Here is an 18,910-nt window from a genome sequence, read left to right as displayed (position 1 = left end):
TGGGTTACCTTGGCAACCACTTAGGGCCCCGACCTCCATTGCAAGCCACTTCCCGACATTACATATAGATAACCTACCCTAAGCTCATAAAATCACAAATCAAAGAATCATAGTATTTCCCTAAGTCCAGTACAAGTGACTAGAAACCATCAAAACATAATTCACAATAACCCCTCAATTCTTTACAAGCAACTGGAAAGCATCCCAAAAATAATTGATTGATGACTCAAAAAAGGTTAAGTATGTCATAACATTCATCTTGTAATCACATGAAGACACTAAAAGCAATAATAAACAATATAACCAAAATCATCATAGAGCATACCAACACATTACCATGGTTGAGTTTAAAAGATCAAAGATCAAATCATCATAATACCACAATCACAGAACTCCCAAGCCTTTGGTAGACATCCTAAAATTGGTCAACACTCTAGTCAACCCAAACCTAAAGCACAAACAAACATATAGATAATAATGTAGTTCGTAGTTTGGTTTGATTTTGAAAGCACATAGTTTTCAGTTAATAGTAAGGTAAAGTTTTCGTTTCAATGTATGTTTCAAGTAGATGAGATTCACAGTTTACCCTTACAATTTAACCCATTCTTATATTTGAATCAAATGCACAATTACCCCTATTCGATTTTAAGTCCATTATTCCAACATAATTTAAGGGTAATTATTTATTAAATTATTAAAATAATAATTATTGATTTTCAAATAAAATAAATTTAAAACTCGATTAAACAATATTCATCATTAATCAAACTTAATTATACTAGTTATAATTAAATTAATTATAAATTATAAAATAACAACTATATTAATATCATATTAATTATTACTTATTATTAATTAATAAAACTATTAATAAATTCATTAATTAAAATTAACCATATTTAAATATATTTAAAAATTCATTAATAACTATATTAATAAAACCATATTAATAACTTTTAATTAAATCACTTTTAAACTAAAGTAAATTTTAATTATATTAAAATTTTAATAAATTTATTATTATAACAAATTAAAACTTTTAAATAATTTAATTTAAAACAATCGAATAACAAATAAATAATACAAAACTCGTTTATTTAAAAAGGCCCACCAACATTTGACCCCTTGTGGCTGCAAGTGTTACTACTGCCATAGGCCACAGTACCACCTACGGTACACAGGCTTTAATGGTTGAAGCCTAGTAGGATTAGGGTGTGTGGAATTATTGGCCCTACCCCCACCTCAATAATTATTTTATTATTTTTAAAAATTTGTTATTAAAAACAAAACAAGTCCCCCCCTCCCCCCCCCCCATTTAACATTATTTTAAAATATAATTTTTTTTTACAAACTTACAAATTTACTCTAATGGGGAAAATAGGGCCAACTCATCAAATTTATATTCTAAATTCTCGATTTCATTACAAACTCTTCCTAATTAAAATAGTAATTTTCTTTAATCTACAAAACAAGGGTTTCTAATTGCTTTTTCAATCCTAATATATAGATGGAATTCAATACGATCAAAAGATTCAGAATGAAAGATTTAAAGATTCATACAACGAAGTTTGGAAAACAAATTTCAACAATCACGAAGAAGATAGGAATAATAAATAACATAATTAACTAGGTAATCAAAACATAAGGATCTACTTGGTTTTGATGCTAAATTCACAACACCCAAAGATTGTGAGAGAAATCTTTTCTCTCTCAAAACCTTCTCTGAAAATTTTCTTCTCCAAAATTTTTTGTCCCTCAAAAATGGACCCTCAAATATTGATAAGGAGTTCTCTCCTAAATTTGGGGCACTGATTGTGCAATCACCTGAGGGATCTCCTTGATCATAACTTTTTAACTCTTTATTATCTTTTTCGAAACTTCATGCATACTTTATGCAATTTTAAACATCTTTATTAAATTTATTTGCTTTCTCTTTTTAATTAATTTATTATATTTTAATCTCATGCATAAGCTTTATGCAATTTAATTAAAATAAACTTTATTAAATAATTGCTTACTCTTTCTTATTAATTTTCAAAGCATTTTCTAATATAATATTTATTTACTTAAGTAATAATAATATTTAGCATTTATTCAAAAATGATCTTCTAAATATATTATTATTAAATTAATTAAACATTATTAAACTCTCAAAATAGACTATAATTTTCTCTTTTAAATTTAATTTTTTTATTTAATTAATTTACCAATTAATTGGATGGCTCCTGACGGTCATGATTGGTGCGGCTAGGGTCTGTGCCTGATGTTGGCTCCTCTTCACTACTGTTGATCTCCTACTCAAGATCGTGCCTCCCTTGCTACTGTCGGGGTTTTGTTTGTTATGTGGGAGGTTAGGGTGTTTGCCAGTGGTGTGGGGGTATTTGGAGGTTCTGTTGAAGCATGGGTTTAGGGTCGGTTGGGGTTTTTTTTGAGTCTGTGGCCTATTTTTTCTGTTTGAGCTTTGTGCTTGGTTTTGGCTAGTGCCTGAAGGTAAGTTGTTCTCGGATTGGGGATAGAGTTTTTGGTGATTATTAATATGGGGCAATTAGAGGTTTTGGTGTCTAAGCCTTTGTCCATTGATTTGGAGATGGTTGATTCCTCCTTACTATTGTGGGTAGGGGCTAAGCGCCAGAATGACAATCTCCCATCTAGGGTGAACACTTCGTTGTCGAAGGGTTTTGTCTATATTAAGAAGATGAATGGGTTTTTGGAGCGATCTAACAATCAACCAATATTGGTTATTCAACTAGAGCAGATTTAAGAGGATGTAGAATATTAGGGCAAGCATGCACTCATCTGTAAGTTTTTAGGTCTTTGTCTATCTCTTCCTATGTTGGAATCGTGGGTGCATTGGATTTGGAATCCTAAAGGGGATATGGAGATTCTTCTGGCAGCCAACAACTATTTTATGGTTATTTTTTCAAATATGACAGACAAGAATAAGGTGTTTGAAGGTGGCCCATATTTCTTTAACCAAGTTGGGCTTTTTATCAAACCCCAGCACATCGAGTTTAATTCTGCTGAGGAGATTCCCTCTTGGGTCCCAGTGTGGGTTAGTCTTCCATGGCTTCCTCTAGAATTTTGGAGAGAGGATATTCTTCATTTGATCTCAATTTTTCTTGGAAAATTGGTAGGGTTGGCCACACAAACTGAAGATTCTAAGGTAATTTCATATGCCAAAATTTGTGTAGAGGTTGATCTTAATAATCCACTACTTGATTCTATGGAAATTTTCTTGGGCCCTACCTCATGGATTCAATAGTTGGACTATGAGACTTTACCTTTTAGATGCAAGATATGTCGTGAGTATGGGCACTTACAATGTAAGTGTCCCCGAAATAATTTTTCTCAACCAATGGTTTCTACTGAGTGAGCCCCTAAGAATGATAAGGGTAAGGCCCATATGCCAAAAGGGTCTATAGACAAGGAGGGTTTTACCCTAGTTAAGCTATACAATAAAGGAAAAGGGAAGAAGAGAACCTGGATGGACAAACAAAATGATGCCACTTTCAATAGGTTTCATGTTCTAGATAATTTGGTACAAGAGGAAGGCATACTAGTTGAGATGCCCTCAGGAGATGGTTCTCTTCAGGGACCCTAGGCGAGGGAGGTAAGCATTCTTGCCCAAGGTCTAGAAGAGGAACAAAGTCAACCTGTTTCTTTGGATGCTTTGGATCAGGAGAAAATTTGTGTGAAGTTCCCTGAGGGTCATAACCTAGGGGCACACCAAATATCACTGCTTCTACAATCCCTGGCCAGAAAGGGATGCTTGACATCACAAAAGGTACTAAAGCTGCACCTTCTTTAGGCTTACAGCAAAAGCTCTTTAAAAAAGGGCCCTCAGAGAAATCTGCTAAGAGTGGAAGGAAGATTGATTAGGAGAAGGTTAATATGATGGGAGAGACCTTAGTTGAGGCAAGGTTTGTGAAGCCCATCGATTTTCACTCCTCGCAATCTTCCAAACAATTATTCTCTCCTGGAACATGAGGGGGTTGAATAGTATCCATAGACAAAAGGTTGTTCGTAGATTGATAGATTCTCATTCTCTAGATATTGTGTTCATTCAAGAAACTAATCTTATAGTTGATGATTTGGATAGTTGTGGGCCAAAGTTGTGGCCCCATGGTAGTTGGTAGGGAGTGTATGCTCAAGGTAGCTCGGGTGGACTCACCTGTCTCTAGAATCCTAGGAAGATGACTCCTCTATGGTTGATTTTGAGTAGGTCCTCTATCTCTTTGATGGATTCTCACTTTGAGATGGGAGAAAGGTGCATGTTCTCCAATATTTATGCTCCTAATGACTTGGTTGGTAAATCACTTATGTGGTCACATATCACCTATGTTTTCTCTTTAGATCCTTTCCTCCCTTGAATTTTAGCAGGAGACTTTAATGTTGTTACTAGTTTAGAGGAAAAGAGAGGTGGGATTTCTCGATTGGGCCCTTCTTCAAGTATGCTTAGTAATAATATTGGTTCTTTGAACCTCATTGATGTTAAACCTAGCCTTGGTACATTCACCTGGAATAACAGAAGGAGCAGGATGGAGGCCATTTCAGAAAGCCTGGATAGGTTCCTAGTTTCTTGTTTTTGGATGGATATCAGATGGTCTACCAGATCAGAAGTTCTTTATTGACGGGGCTCTGACCATTGGCATATTAAGCTTTATGTCACTCCTTTTAAGGCTTCTAAAAATCCCTCTTTCAAGTTTTAGCTGATGTGGTTGAGGGATCCCTCTCTGCAGGATCTTATGATAGCTTGGTGGCATGAGGGCAAGCCTCCTCATGGAACCTCCATGTTCTCCTTTGAGAAGATGCTTCAGCATGTGAAATTCAGGCTTAAAAATGGAACAATCAGTGCTTTGGGAATCTTCAAGACCAATTGCAAGCGGCCCAAGCTAGACTGGATAGTGTCACTCAATAGATCAGGGACCAAGGAATGATTGGGGATTTAAGCTTTGAAGAGGCTCCAACTCTAAGGATAGTTGAGGAATGGGAGCTTCGAGAGGAAATCTTTTGGAAGAAAAAGTCTTGTGTGGATTAGATGCAAGAGGGAGACAAAAACATTGCTTTCTTTCATAACATGGTTAAAGCTTGCAGGTCTGGTAATTCTATCTCTTCTCTTGTTTCTGCTTCTAGAGATCAACTCTCTTCCACAGAGGAAATTTTTATGGACGCCATTAGATACTTTTCCCAACTCTTCTCTAAGGAGGAACCTTGTTCAATAGCAAAGACAAGGACTATTTTAGATTGTATTCCCCAACTTGTTTCTAGAGATATGAACAAGAATCTATTAAGGCCTATTCTACTTGAAGAGCTAGAGAAGGTGGTTTTTGATATGAAGAAAGGTAAAGCCTCAGGCCCAGATGGTTTTCCCATTGAATTTTTTCAATAAGTTTGGGAGATTATTAAATTTGATCTTCTTGAAGTAGTCCAAGAATCACATCAGAACAAACAAATGCTCAAGTCTTTGAATGCTACTTTCCTAGCTCTCATTCCCAAGATTGACAAGGCTAATAGTTTGGATCAGTTTAGACCTATTGCTTTATGCAATGTCACTTACAAAATTATCACCAAATTGATTTATGAAAGGCTCAAGCCTTATTTGGCTACTTTGATATTTGAGGAATAGGGGGGCTTTGTTGGTGGTAGATAGATTCTTGACAGGGTGGTTATTGCTTCAGAGACTATCCATTCCATGGCCACGTCTAAGGAAAAGGCTATGTTTATTAAGTTGGATTTAGTAAAAGCCTACAACTGAATTAGCTAGTAGTTCTTGGGTCATGTGCTTCTAGCTTTTAGATTTAATATGGAATGGGTTGATTGGATTCTTAGTTGTGTGACTTCTCCATGCTTTTTTATTCTTATTAATGGAGAACCTACTGAGCTATCCTCTGCTTCTCGGGGACTTCGATAGGGGGATCCTCTATCTCCATATCTCTTTATTATTATGGTAAAGGGCTTAGGTAGATTTATAAAATTTCAAGCCGAGCAGGGGCTTGTCCATGGGTGGAAGAGAAACAATAATATTCTAGCATACATGCACCTCCAATTTGTGGATGATATTGGACTAATGGGCTTGGCTACTATAAATGAGGCAAGAAATTTTAGAATGATTCTAGACACTTATTTGAAATCTTCTAGATAGAAAATTAATGAAGGTAAGTCATCTATTTATTTCTTTAATACTCCATAGCCTATCTAGCTCAGGATTGACAAGATTCTCAGGTTTCAAATTGACTCTCTTCCTTTGATTTATCTTGGAGTCCCCTTAGCTTTAGGGACTCAGCTGAAGGAATATTAGCAAGGTCTTTTGGACAAACTTCATAGCAGGGTGAGCCATTGGACTCATCAGTGGTTCTCCTTCACTGGGAGAGTTATCCTCCTCAAGACTATTATTCAGGCTCTTCCAATTTATAGATGTCTTGTGCAAGCTCCTCCTATTGGGGTTATGAAAGAATTTGATGCTCTGTCTTGACAATTTCTTTGGTTAGGTAATCTTCTCTCTTCTAAGTGGATCTTAGTCAATTGGGACATAGTTTTCTTTCTGAAGTTTTTTGGGGGTATGGGCCTTAAATGTATGGCTCTTGGCATCAAGGCTTTAGTTGCTAAGTTATACTAGAGGTGGTGCAATAATTAGGATCAGGATTGGGCTAAGATTCTAGCCTAGAAGTACTTTCTAGGAGTGGAGTATCTGGATATTCCTAGATTGGCTCTTGATGGGAAGGGTTCCTTTATTTGGGATACTCTTAAAAAGGGAGCTCCTCTTATCAAGGAAGGCCTTTTCTAGATATGTAATAAGGGATCATGTGTGTTATTATGGCAGGACTCTTGGGATGGCCATCCTCCAATTCTTACCAGTTACCCCGATTTCCAACCTCTTTGTCAAATTTTAATTATTGTAGGATGGACCAAGGTGGCTCACTACATGACTATAAAATGGTTTGGATCAGTGGATGTGGCTTGCTGGAAGGATCCAAGTGAGTGGCCTATGGGGGGTTCCTTGGAGAATTGGGCTACTCTGGCTAGTATCCTCTCTGATAGGTTGTGCAACTCCTCTAAGGACAAGGATATCCTTGCTTGGGGTCCATGTCCTAAAGGAAATTTCAGTGTGGCCCAAGGTTATGCTAGGTTGGATAATAAATGTCATGGAATTATTGAAGTTCCCTAGTGGAAGAAGGTCTAGAATAAATTCTGTTGGCCAAAGTTTAATTTTGTCTTATGGTTGGTGGCTCAGAAGAAATGTCTTACTTGGGATAATGTTCAGAGAAGAGGATTCCAGGGCCCTTCTCTTTGCTCCCTTTGTATGTTGAATGGAGAGAGTGTTGCTCACTTATTCTTCTTATGTCCTCTTGCTAGAGAAATTTGGCATAAGTGGTGGGAGGTGTGGTGTCATGGGTGCATTCATGCGGAGTCTCTTATTGAATTTTGGGATAGCATTGGCAACCTCAAGCGAAAACAACATTCCTCCAGGTGGCTTGGGTTGTTAGGCCTACATTTATTCTATGGAACCTTTGGTTGGAACGTAATCACAAGATTTTTTGTAACTCTAGTTTGGGAGTCACTAAACTATGACAAATGATTCTAAGTAGACTCTAGGAAACTATCTATGCCAAGTGTGATATGACTAAACCTGTGGACCTTGGTGACTACAGTATAGTCAGGAATTTGGGACTGGTGGACAAAGGATTGAGATGCACAAGTGGTCAGAGATCTTAGTTGCTCAAGAGAAAGGTTTTTAGGGTGGGGAGATGGAGACTGACACCAATGGATATTCTTAAAATAAACACTAATGGATCTTCTTGTGGGAACCCTATGCAGGAAGGTGTGGGGGGGATTGGAAGAGGTAAAGATGGTAATGTTATCTTTTTGTCCTCTATTTATAAAGGTGTTCATTCCAATAACATGATGGAGGCCTTGGCCATTAAGATAGCTATTGAGTAAGGATGCTCTTTGGGTTGGAGGAAGATGGTGTTTGAGTCAGATTCTCAGATTATTGTGGATATGATTAATAACCAGAGAGTGGATGATGTTAACTGGAAACTAGCTTCTATCATTAGAGAGATTCTTTATCTGAGTAGCCTTTTGTATTGGATCTCTTTTTGTCATATTCCTAGGGAATGGAATGGAGTGGCTGATGTCATGGCAAAATGGGCATCAGAGAAAGGAGATGGTTGGGATATTTTGGGAAGAGATGGACTCCCTACTAAGTATATTGGGACTTTTGAGTAGTTAGTGGATAATGATATAATTTAATAGTTCTTGTGTTTGAGTCTGGTTCCTTTGGGCCTAAGGCCTTCTGTAATTTTGGCTTTGATTGAATAAATTTTTACCGCTTTTTCTTTAAAAATAATTTACCAATTAATTAAATATAATTAAATATTGAAATTATCATAATAATTTTTATTAAATTAAATCATTAATTAATCTTTTAATTTGACTTAATTAACAAAAAAATCACAAAAGACCTACAAGACAAAATATGAAAACCCATCATAAAATAGCACATACAAGATCAAACTCAAGGGTTATAATCATGAATCTACATTATATAATGAATTCGAAAGGGTAATCATCACAGATACCTATCCTAATTTCCTAGGACAAATGGTTTAAAGGTTAGGATTTGGGCTCAAGAATTTATCTCTCCTCTCTTACCATTGAGATATTGTGATAGGGTGCACTCATCCTGGCAATTTAGGAAAGTCGATACCTGATACCTATAATCTGCATAAAATCCATGCATGTTAAAACACATATATACTAAATTAAATAGGCAATGGCAAGAAGTGGTGCATCATGTAGATCCTGACTAGCAGGTGACTATGACTCCCTTCCTTAACCACATCAGAAATGTACACCATACAAATGCACTATGGGGTAAGTATCCATAAGAAAACGCATATAATAATCCATCTAACTAATCATCATCAAATAATTGAAATCACTATAATAATCATCATCACTATACAATTATGCATGCATGAAGTAAATAGTACCAAGTAGTCTCATCATAATCAACCAAGTTTGAAAATAATATATGATAATCTGAAAGATAATGCTACTAATCATCAAGCATAAACTAGCCTAAAAGAGTTGGGCAATAATAATAAAACATAAACTAGGGGCAGACACTACAGATGTCAACTTGAAGGTTGGTGGTTGATTATTTTCTACAAGCATTATTTTAATATGTGAAGAGTAGAAATTAGCTTGAAAGTGGTTGTACAATAGGAACTAAGGTGTGTAGTAGCTATGGATGACTAAGGGATGTCTCATGATACATTGTCTACTATTGCACAAGATGAAAATAAGTTGGTTAAGAGTTATGATACAATTAAGTGTGACATGTCAATCATGTTGAATAGTTAGTGATAGATAGTAAATGATTTGATTGGTCTATCAAATCTATATGATAATTCAGATACTGTAATTTAGGATTTATGATCTATGCTCAATAATTGTCATGTCCCACCCTGACCATCATAGCACTACTAACATTTTGTTTCTTTCGGACTATGATAGTTAGACTCTGGATGACACATTATTACCTCTTATGGATATTGATATTTTGATCCTTAGACTATTTGATTTCATGTTATGTTATTGGGACATTGATACCTATATCATTAGGCTATATGATGATTCCTTATGATGTTATTAGGACACTAATATTCTAATTATTTTTCATGATGTTATTTAGATATGCTTACTTACCTTCTTGATGATCCATATGTCATGATTAAGGCTTATGTTATATTCAAGTGAATGTTTGATTTTTGAATTGTGGTTTCCATATGGTGCTAGATTATCATGTCTTAGCATATTGAGAGTAACATTAAGAATTAATGTCTCATTTATAGGAATAAACTAGAACTGTATACTTATATTATATTTGATGCATTGCTTAATGTAGATTAATTCCATAACTTTCTTTAAGAATAAATGATCATAATGTTTTACTATCTAGACTAGAGAATTGCTACAAATGTGAAGTGTATAATGTGATATGAATTGAAATACATATTTCATATTAGTTATGTTCTTCATGGATGATAGAATCTATGTGATTTATATTTATGTTATCATTTTATCACCTTATTTTTGGACTACAGATATTTGCAATAAGTGTGCAGGAAAGAAGCCCATGGATTTATGGAGAACCTTGCTAGGTGTTTGAAAAACCAAGGTTAACCCTAAGGAGGGTTTAACCTTTTTACCCTTGTATTTTATTTGTAAAACCAGTTTGCGTGTATTATTGTGATTTTATAAAAGTAAATTTATTTTTTTGATGGCTTGTCAAGTGTGTTGTGTGTGTTGTGATGTCACTTGATACATGTTCTCTTTTGCCCATGGCTAAACAACAAAAAATATGCACCTGATGTGACTGTTTCTGCATTTTATTAATTAATTCAAAAATCACCTAACTACAGGTGCATTTAATTATGTGATTTTTAAATTAATTAATAAATGTTAGGAATAAGGTGTCTCAACCTTGTATAATTCCTATTCTTATTATTATTTGTTCTGTAAAATGTATTTTTGCAAATAATATGTAAATGTGAGTGTACATGTCTAGTTGGCATGTTGATCACTTACATGTGTCAGCATCTTGAAGTGTGTGAAGGAGATCATGGCTGAAATGGTTATGACGGATTCCTATGATGTGTAAGAGCTATTTAAGGAATGAGCTATGACAGGTGTAAGAGCATCTTATAACATGAGGCCTATTTGGGCGCCCAAGAATGAGTGGTTGGTGTCTGTAAGAGAATATACCAAAAATAGGTTGGTATGACGGATTCCCTTACACTTCTCTTGTGACCGCTATTTTTGGCGAATTCTATGACAAGCTGTCATTGTCTATTCAAGGGATGGACACCCTTTTCTTGGTATTGGATGTACATGTGGCATTGTGCATGTTTCTTGGTGGTTGAGCCATGAAAAATTCCCAACTCCATTATGGGCATTTTGTTGGGTCTTAAGATGTTCATAAAATGGGTATTGCATGTTGTAATGCAATAGTGTGATAGATGAAAGTTTGCAGGTACTGAGGTGCTACTGGAGTCTTCTATTGTTGATGTTGAACTTGCATTGCAAGTGTATTGTAATCATGTGTTGAAGATAATACATTGTGCAGGTTCTGGAGGGGTGGGGTTGTTTTACCGAAAGGTTTTTCCCCACTGGAAAATCTTTGTGTTATGTGTTTCTTTCTCTATCTATTTTCTGTATGCATGGTTGGCTGCAATATTGTTGTTTACATGATATTAAATCTGTAAGTGTAGAAGATTTTACAAGGATTTGCACCATACTTTCCTTATGAGATTAGTGTAGGAAGTTGTTTTCACACCTGAGTTTCCTTACAAGTGGTATCAGAGCTTGATCAACTTTTGATCTTAGTTGTTGGGTAGGGTTTTTTGAGCTAATCTCAAGTTGAATGGGAGTCTTGTGCAGAGCATCCTGAATCTTATTTGCAGATTAAGATGGCGAGTTCATCATATGGAAGAATGGAGGTGGAGAAATTTAATGGCACTAATTTTGAGTTGTGGAAACTCAAGATGGAAGACATGTTGGAAGATCATGACCTATGGGAAGCGACTACAAGTGCTACAAGACCAGAAACTATAACTCAAGCAGATTGGGATATCAAAGATCGTAAAGCTAAGGGTCTCATAAGACTCTGTTTAACCGATGCAGTCCTTCTGAATGTTCTAGATGAGAAAACCACATATAGTTTGTGGAAGAGACTTGGGGCCGTGTATCAGGCCAAATCTCTGGTGAACAAGTTGTTCCTGAGGAAGAATTTGTATTCTCTGCGAATGGAGGAAGGTGGATCCTTAATGGATCATTTAAATGCATTTAATCTGTTGGCTGCATAGTTGACATCTGTTGGTGTCAAGTTAGAGGAGGAGGATCGTTGTTACACACTTTTGTGTTCTTTACCAGATTCATGGGACCATCTTGTGATGGCTCTCGGAAGCACATTAGTCACCTTCAAAATGGATGATGTGGTGTCTTCGCTTCTATCAGAGGAGATGCGGAGAAAGGCTTTTGTTTTGAAAAAATAATCCCTTGCTGTTCGTGGGAGATCCACGGAAAGAGGAAAGAAAAATGACAATAAGTCTGACAATAAGGGTAGATCCAAATCCTGTGGGAAGTCAAAGACTTCCAATAAGTCCAAGGCATAATGTTGGAACTGTGAAAAGACTGGGCACTTCCATAAAGACTGTAAAGAGCCTAAGAAGAAGAAGAAAGCCTCAGATTCTGGTTCTGAAAAATCTCAAGAAGATGGCGATGCATTCATCATAGCTTTGGCAGCCCATGCATCTAATGATGTGTGGTTGGTTGACTCGGGTGCATCTTTTCACATGACCTCTCATCGAAACTGGTTCTCAAGATATGAAGAGTTCGATGGTGGAAAGGTGTACTTGGGTGATGATTCTCACCTAAAGATAGTTGGACACGGAAGGGTCAATATCAAATTTCCTGATGGACGAGTAAAGGGAATCAATGGAGTTATGCACATTCTAGGTTTGGCACGAAACCTATTATCTGTAAGTATGTTGAATGATGTAGATGTGCAAGTTGTTTTTTCAAAAGAAGGATGTAAGATGATTAGAGGATCAATGGTGCTTGCTAAGGGTACTAGGAGAGGTACTTTGTTTCAACTAGATGCATGTATTCCTCTATGTAACAGTTCTTCATCCTCACCATCTGAACAAGTAGTGAAGAATTCTATGGTTATTGGTTCTAATGGCAATGCAAACACTTTGGAAGGAAAGCTTCCTACAGAAAAGACAATGTTGTGGCATATGAGACTTGGCCACATTGGTGAGAAGGGTCTCAAAACCCTGAAAAAGAAAAATTTGTTGAGGGGTTAAATGATTGCAATCTCGAGTTTGACTTCTATGAACACTGTGTATATGGTAAACAAAATCGTGTTCATTTTTACTCTAGTTCTCACAAATCTTCTGATATTTTGGATCTTATTCATTCTGATATATTTGGTCCTGTAAAAGTTTCTTCGATCTCCAAGTCTATATTTTTTTGTATATTTCATAGATGATTATAGTAGAAGGACATGGATTTATTTCCTTAAAAGTAAGACACAAGTCTTTAGTCGATTCAAGGAATTTAAAGCCCTTGTAGAGAATTAGACTAGTAAGAAGATTAAGTGTGTGAGAACTGACAATGGTGGTGAGTTTTGCTCAGCAGAGTTTGAACAGTTCTGTAAAGAACAAGGTATCGAGAGGCATAAGACAACTCCTTATACCTTGGAGCAAAATGGAGTTGTAGAGAGAATGAATAGGACACTGATGGAGAAGGCTAGGAGTATGCTTAGTGGAGCTAGTTTAGAACAAAGATTTTGGGCCGAAGTTGTGGCCACTACTTGCTATCTGGTTAACAGATCTCCTACATTAGCCCTTGTTGGTAAGACACCCATGGAGGTGTGGTCTGGTAAGAAGCCTTCAATTAGACATCTTCATGTTTTTGGTTGTGAAGCTTATGCATATGTTCCAAAGGAGAAAAGATCTAAGTTGGAAAACAAAGTTGTTAAATGTATTTTCATCGGGTACAGTGCTGGTGTGAAAGGATACAAGCTTTGGGATCCTGTGACTAGTAAGGTGTTGTATAGCAGAAATGTTATTTTTAGAGAGCTAACATCTTCTCCTATTGTGCTACAACCAAATGAAAAAGAAAAGGAAAAAGATGTTGTTCAGTTGCCTCCTACCCCTGAGAAGACTGAACAGAGAGACCATGTTGGGTCTAATGATGAGGAGAGCTCTAGCAACTCTGATAGTTCAGAAGAAGAGGAAGAACAACCTCAACCTCAGCCCTTGAGGAGATCCACGAGAGAAAGAAAGCAACCAGAAAGGTTTGGTTATTCTATGTTAGATTCCAGTTGTGCTTTTGCTTTGATTACTAACACTGATGAGCCTAGATCTGTGAAAGAGGCTTTGGGCATGGAAGATGCAGGTTCCTAGATTGAGGCTATGGATGATGAGATGGATTCATTAGAGAAAAAAAAAACATGGGACCTTGTACCTTTTCCTAAAGGGAGAAAACTTGTTGGCTGTAAATAGGTGTTCAAGAAGAAATTCTATGCAGATGGTAGTGTTGAAAGGTACAAAGCTAGATTGGTTGCAAAGGGTTATTCACAGGTAGAGGGAATAGATTATGGTGAAATATTCTCTCCTGTTGCAAAGTTGACATCCATTAGATTTCTATTATCTCTTGTTGCATCATATGATTTAGAGATAGAACAGATGGATGTGAAGACAGCTTTCCTTCATGGTGATTTGGAGAAAGAGATTTATATGTCACAGCCTGAGCACTACATTGTTAAAGGTAAAGAATCCTTTGTTTGTAGATTGAAGAAATCTCTATATGGTTTGAAGAAATCTCCTAGGATGTGGTACCTTAAGTTTGATGCCTTTGTGTTGTCAATTGGATTTGTAAGATTGAAATCAAATCATTGTGTTTATTTCAGAGTTGAAAATGATTGCCTTCTTATTGTTGCATTATATGTTGATGATATGTTGTTGTTTGGGAAGGGTAAGGGTATGATTTCTGATTTTAAATCTCAGTTGTCAGCACAGTTTGAGATGAAAGATCTTGGGGTAGCTAAGTACATCTTGGGTATGGAAATCAGTAGAGACAGGTCTAACAGAAAACTTTGGTTGAGTCAGAGTAAGTATGTGAAGTTTGTGTTGGACAGGTTCAGCATGGCAGATTGTAGACCACTATGTGTTCCTATTTCTATGGGAACAAATTTATCTGTAGATGATTGTCCAAAATCTCCTAGTGAGGTGGAGGACATGAGTAGAGTACCTTATGCTAGTGCAGTTGGCAATCTTATGTATGCTATGGTCTGTACTAGACTAGACATTGCCCAAGTAGTGGGAGTCCTAAGTCGGTTTATGGCTAATCTTGGACGGATACATTGGGATGCAGTTAAGCGAGTATTCAGATATTTGAGGGGTACATTAGATTACTCCATATGTTATCATGGTAACTCTTCTGGATCTCCGCATTCAATTTGTATTCATGGGTTTGTGGATTCAGATTGGGCAGGTGATATTGATCGCAGGAGATCCACCAGTGGTTATGTGTTCACTATGTTTGGTAGTGCCATCAGTTGGATGAGTAAGTGACAACCTACGATTGCTTTGTCCACTACAGAAGCTGAGTACATGGCTGATACTCATGCTTGTAAGGAAGCCATTTGGCTTAAGAGATTGTGTTCTGATGTTGGTGTTGATGTAGAACAGATTACTATTTGGTGTGACAGTCGGAGTGCTATTTGCCTTGCGAAGAATCCAACTTTTCATGCCAGAACGAAGCACATTGATGTGCAGTTTCACTTTGTGAGAGATATGGTGGAAGATGGAAAGGTAAATTTGGAGAAGGTAGATATTGTGAAGAATGTTGCAGATGCATTAATGAAACTAGTGGGCACTGAGAAGTTCAGATGGTGTTCGGAATCTATGGGCCTTTTGGCCTATAGCGGTTAGTTCCTGTTATATTCCTAATTGCTCTTACAAGGTGTTCGACAAGTGGGAGAATGTTAGGAATAAGGTGTCTCAACCTTGTATAATTCTTATTCTTATTATTATTTTTTCTGTAAAATGTATTTTTGCAAATAATATGTAAATGTGAGTGTACATGTCTAGTTGGCATGTTGATCACTTACATGTGTCGGCATCTTGAAGTGTGTGAAGGAGATCATGGCTGAAATGGTTATGATGGATTCCTATGACGTGTAAGAGCTATTTAAGGAATGAGCTATGATAGGTGTAAGAGCATCTTATGACATGAGGCCTATTTGGGCACCCAAGAATGAGTGGTTGGTGTGTGTAAGAGAATATGCCAAAAATACGTTGGTATGACGGATTCCCTTACACTTCTCTTGTGACTGCTATTTTTGGCAGATTCTATGACAAGCTGTCATTGTTTATTCAAGGGATGGACACCCTTTTCTTGGTATTGGATGTACATGTGGCATTGTGCATGTTTCTTGGTGGTTGAGCCATGAAAAATGCCCAACTCCATTATGGGCATTTTGTTGGGTCTTAAGATGTTCATAAAATGGGTATTGCATGTTGTAATGCAATAGTGTGATAGATGAAAGTTTGCAGGTACTGAGGTACTGCTGGAGTCTTCTATTGTTGATGTTGAACTTGCATTGCAAGTGTATTGTAATCATGTGTTGAAGATAATACATTGTGCAGGTTTTGGAGGGGTGGGGTTGTTTTACCGAAAGGTTTTTCCCCACTGGCAAATCTTTGTGTTATGTGTTTCTTTCTCTATCTATTTTCTGTATGCATGGTTGGCTGCAATATTGTTGTTTACATGATATTAAATCTGTAAGTGTAGAAGATTTTAAAAGGATTTGCACCATACTTTCCTTATGAGATTAGTGTAGGAAGCTATTTTTGCACCTGAGTTTCCTTACAATAAAATGCAGAAACAGTCACATCAAGTGCATATTTTCTGCTAGATAGACATCGCCTTCTCTTTTGTAGCATGCTTAGTGGGATGGTGGGTGGTTGAGTGAACCAAGGAGTGGTTTGGTGGGATTTTTTTTCCCTAGGTTTTTTATGGGTCCAAGAGGGATGTTTTCCATGCTAGGTCGAATTCACACCTTTTGTGAATTTCTAGGAGGTTTACACCATCCCTAGGGGTAATTTGAGGCCTTATTTTAAAGCCCATCTGATATACCTAGGGGGTAGAGGCATTTTTAAGTATTATAAGTTTCCCTAGGCATTGAAAAGAGCACCCAAAATTGTGGATTCCCAAGTTGGCCGAATTTGGAAACTTGAGCATGAAAAAGAAAACATTCTAGGGGGGTAGAGTTTTGGGAGATCTAAAAATCTAAGTGGGGGTTATTTTGGGAAAGGGAAAAACAAGGAGAAGAAGACAACTTAGGAGGAGGATTGCTGGTAAAAGAGAGGGAGCTCAAATTAGTTTGGAAACTAGGTTGGTAACCTTATGTACCCTTGCTATGAAAGCTTGTTGTCAAGTATGTTATTTTTATTGTTTTGTGCATGTGAGTTTTTTGTAATGTAGTTGTAATATGGTGTGTTGTAATGTTGTGCTATGTAAGGTTGAGGGATCATGTTTTAGTTTTGGTGTATGGGTGTATTGTGATTTACTTTGTGTTGTGAATTCATGTGTTCTTGTTGCAGTTTTTTGTTTTGGGTGTGATAAGGTGAGTCTCATCCCTTGGGAGGGAAAGAGAGCCTTGTGAGGGTAAGGGGTGCATAGAGAATGTGTTGGGTGAGAGTCTCTCCTTGTGTAGGAGAGGGATGCCATATGGGTGTTATGGGCCCCATATGGCACCTTGCTAGAGTTATAAGTGTTGTAAGGATGCCATGTGAGGGTATGTATGTGTTGTTGGGTTGCCTTGTGAAGGCATGTGTATAAAATGTATAGCCTAGTGAAGGAATAGTTGTAGGTGGAGTCTCCCCAGCATTCATTTTCCACCATTACCCCTTGAGATGAATCTACATGTGATCCTAAGTGGTCTACCATGGTTGGGAATTTTTGTGGTCTTATTTGTGAACTGTAAAATGTGTGAACAGTTTTGTAATGTGAGCATTTTGTTGTAAACAATTGTTAGTAATGTGTGTCCACCTAGTCAAAGTTCTCCCAGCTCGGGGATGGCCTTGAAAAGGCCTAAGGTTGGGAGGAGAGTACCATGGGCTTCTTGGTGTGTGTTTTATTGCAGGTTGTTTTCTATGGATTTGAAGACTTGAAGAGAAGAGGGATGTTGTCTTATTTTCATGTCCAACAAAAGAATACTTCCAAGTGAATTCTTATTGTATTAGGGAGAGTCACGCTTGGGTAACCCCCAGTCTTGTGTTATATGACAGCTTGTAAGTTGGAAATTGTATAAGTGGACTGTACTTGTTAATATGTTGCTACATTCAATGATTAAGTGATTAAAGAAATTTAAATGTCATGCACTATTCTATAGTAGATAGAAATGAGTAAAGTTGTTATATTTTGTTTCTAAAACTATTCTGAAAGAAAATGTGTGTATCTCCATTGAATTTTCTACATTTGGTTATTAAGACATTATGTTATAATTTCAAATAATATTTTGGCTAGAAGGAATTAAAGTGGTTAGTGAAGTTAGTTAAATGTATTATAGTAATGTACATCAGTATTGTAGATAAAGGAACAAAGAAAAAAACATATATATATATATATATATATATATATATATATATATATATATATATATATATATATATATATATGATGATATGGCAATGATGTTACATTAATGGATTATGAGGAATTTGATCAGACATTGGTCTTTGTGATCAAATTTCTTTAAGTTATGCATGTTCATTGGAAAAAGTGAAAATGACCAAATATTTTTGTTGAATTGATGTTCAATTCAAACTAGGCAATCATGCAATTCTAGAAAAGGTTGGATTAGGGTTTGGAAATATGTATTTGTGGTCTTGAGGTGAAAGTTGTGTGTAAAAGATTTTGGCTAAGCTGGTGCCACCCTAAAGATTGCAGAAATTGACAAGAAGATTCAAAATGTCTCCCATTTTGCATTAAAAGTCATGCATGACTCAACCATATTTTCATGCTTGTTGTAGAAGAGTGCACTTGGGAAGGAGGAAAACCTATAGGGAGCTCTACAAATTTCTCATTGAGGATTAGGCAATGCTAATGCTTAACAAGTGATGCAAGCAAAAGGAAGCTTATGGATTTGGCCTCTCTTTTTAATTTATTTTGATGTTGTGAGTGGCTCTTATGGCTTTGTTCTAAACTTTATTTTTGATTTGAGGATTATTGTCTCTTATACTGATGGTTTCTATATTTTCTAATATACGTCTAATGGCCATATTTAAATACTTTAAATACTATATTGATTAATATAGTAGATAATTATAGT

Source organism: Cupressus sempervirens, chromosome 10 (genome assembly GCF_028749045.1).
Source record: "Cupressus sempervirens isolate cs-2001-9-10 chromosome 10, ASM2874904v1, whole genome shotgun sequence".
In the NCBI taxonomy this organism is placed as follows: Eukaryota; Viridiplantae; Streptophyta; class Pinopsida; order Cupressales; family Cupressaceae; genus Cupressus; species Cupressus sempervirens.
This window is presented reverse-complemented; position numbering follows the sequence as displayed.